We start from the raw sequence: 3,020 nt of genomic DNA, 5'->3' as shown, positions 1-3,020 counted from the left end.
TCACTGCAGATCACAATATCATCTGCGAACATCATGGTCCAAGGGGATTCCAGTCTTACCTCATCTGTCAGCCTATCCATTACTACCGCAAACAGGAAGGGGCTCAGAGTGGATCCCTGATGCAGTCCTACCTCCACCTTAAATTCTTCTGACACACCAACGGCCTTCCGCCAGCTGTTCCAACCTGCTTGGACCCGTTTGTTTACTACCTTACCACACTCACCATCGTTCTGGATTGTTGACTCCAAGTATTTGAAGTCGTCCACCCTCGCTATCTCCTCTCCCTGGAGCCTCAATCCCCCCCCCCCACCACCATTTACACACATCTACTCTGTTCTGTTTCTGTTTTGTCACGATATGACATCATTTAGGCAGTAAACCGACTGAAGCGGTGGGAAGCGAAGCACCTTGGGAGTCCACCACGGGCGCCACGTGTCGAGTCAGTGTGGGCTGCAACCGCTTGAGCGCGAAAACTTCTTATCGCGTTAAAAGAAGGGACGCGCACCGCCCCAGCTGCGGTCGGTCGGTCCGAGTCTGCAGCTGGGGCAACACAGCGATGACAGGGGGAGGCCGCGCACCGCCCCTCCCCGCTCCTCCCCCTGTAAAAACTTCAAACTAGGCATCCCCCTTTCTACAGCCTCGTCGAGTTGCCGCATCCCCTCTCTCCTGCGCGCACTCAAAAATGCAAAAATACTAATAACAATTCTGGTTTGTAGCCCAGAATAGTATCATATTTTAGAGATGTCGTTCAACATCCTGACAGGAGTTGGCGCGACCCCGCACACCTTGAAAAAACGTGAAATCAAACCCTGATTGTGATCAACGATCGTATGAACTGCATAATCGGTGCACGTGACAAAATGATCCAGAAGTGGTTTTCAACATCCCCAAAATAGTTGGTGCACCGCCTTTCTCACCCTTCAAGGAAAAGAAAAAAAAATCAAAACAAAGTACATTTAGAATTGATAATAACTTTCAAAATATGTATCCAAAAAATACCCCTTAACATCCCGAGTTTCCGCTCACCATGCAAATATGATCGACACACCTGAGAATACAGTAATCCCTTGTTTTCCGCGGTTAATTAGTACCAGACCAACCCGCGAAAAGTGAAAAACGGCAAAGTAGGGGTAAATGGCGTTTATTTTTATTATTATTATTTTTTGCTTCATAGGTCCTTGTCGATCAGATGCTAAAGTGTTAGCCTTACAGTTCTGAGGTCCCGGGTTCAATCCCGGACCCGCCTGTGTGGAGTTTTCATGTTTTCTCCGTGCCTGCGTGGGTTTTCTCCGGGCACTCCGGTTTCCTCCCACATCCCAAAAACATGCAACATTAATTGGACGCTCTTAAATTGCCCCTAGGTGTGATCGTGAATGCGTCTGTTAGTTGCGTGTCTCTATGTGCCCTGTGATTGGCTGGCAAGCAGTTCAGTGTACGCTGCCTCCTGCCTGTTGACAGCCGGGATAGGCTCTAGCGCTCCCGGTGACCCTTGTGAGGATAAGCAGAAAAGAAAATGGATGGATGGACTCTAAATTGCCCCTAGGTGCTACTGTGAGTGCGGCTGTGTGTCTCCATGTGCCCTGCGATTGGCTGGCAACCAGTTCAGGGTGCACCCCGCCTCCTGCCCGTTGACAGCCGGGATAGGCTCCAGCGCTCCCGGTGACCTTCGTGAGGATAAGCGGCAAAGAAAATGGATAGATGGATCCTAAATTGCCCGTAGGTGTGATTGTGGGTGCGGCTGTTTGTCCCTGTGTGCCCTGTGATTGGCCGGCTACCAGTTCAGGGAGTACCCCGCCTCCTGCCCGTTGACAGCTGGGATAGGCTCCAGCACTCCCTTGTGAGGATAAGCGGCTAAGAAAATGGATGGATGGAGGTTTTTATCATCTTGTTGGTGGATGCCGCATTAGTACGTAGCGAGCCAACGTTTTTTGGGGGTGGAGGTCTGGGGGTCAGAAATCCGCGATCCGCTGAATCCGCGATAGGTGATCCGCGAAGTGTAGAGGGATTACTGTAATCCCAAAACGGATTTGTTGACCCTTCAACAGTCATCAAAAGGATCAAGGGACGAGACAGGAAATCTCGCAACAACACTTTTTATGCCAACAAAAATCTCTCGTGCGTTTTATAGCGACGCTTGGGAAGTTGATCTGCCGGTGCCGTAAAAAATGTCAATGTGCATCCCATGCTTTTTTTTTTTTTTTATAGGAAAAACATAGCAAATAATCACGCAAAAAATATGTCAAGGTGTCGAAAAAAGAAGTCGGGAAATCCGCAGGAACATCTTGACGCAAAAAAATGCCGCACCCTCTCCCCCTTGCACAAAGCTGGGATAAAAAATGTTGAACTTCAATAATCATGTAGATATGATCAAAAAGTATGACGGAATAATCCAAAAAGAGCAACAGATTTGGCCCACCCATGTTCTCCGCTTCCCCTCCGTTTAATCCCAAATTTTTGGGAAACCCCGGCCAAAGTGAGCCACTCTCCCGATAGCCGTCCATCCATCCATCCATCCATCCATCCATCTCGTGCCGCGCTACCGTTAAACTCTTTCTGTGTTTGCGTGTTGCTGCTGTGTCCCTGGCATGTCTCAGTGATATTTACCGGGAAGTTTTATTTTCACTGGCCCTGTTACCGCTAGCTTTAGCGCGGCACTAGCATTAGCACTAGCATTAAACTCTTTCTGTGCACCGTCTTTCTTTGTAAATATCTCGTGTTTCAATGTGGGCACTTGCGGCTTTTACAGAGCTGCGGCGTATGTATGTACCAAATGGTATTTCCTTTACAGATGTACTCAATGAGGCTTGTAGCCATGTGCGCTCTGTAGGCCGGGAATTACGCTACTTTTATTTTCCTATATTTAAGGACAGTGTTAATGCTAAAACTGTGCATGCATGTGACACCTGCTAACAAAAAAGAAATACTTTTCGCGAATATGTCCATCTTCATTTTTGATGAACACTTAGCCCCACTACACTATAGTATTTTAATGTCGGTGATGATTACTCGGACAGCCAAGA

This window comes from Syngnathoides biaculeatus, chromosome 15 (genome assembly GCF_019802595.1).
Source record: "Syngnathoides biaculeatus isolate LvHL_M chromosome 15, ASM1980259v1, whole genome shotgun sequence".
NCBI lineage: Eukaryota > Metazoa > Chordata > Actinopteri > Syngnathiformes > Syngnathidae > Syngnathoides > Syngnathoides biaculeatus.
This window is presented reverse-complemented; position numbering follows the sequence as displayed.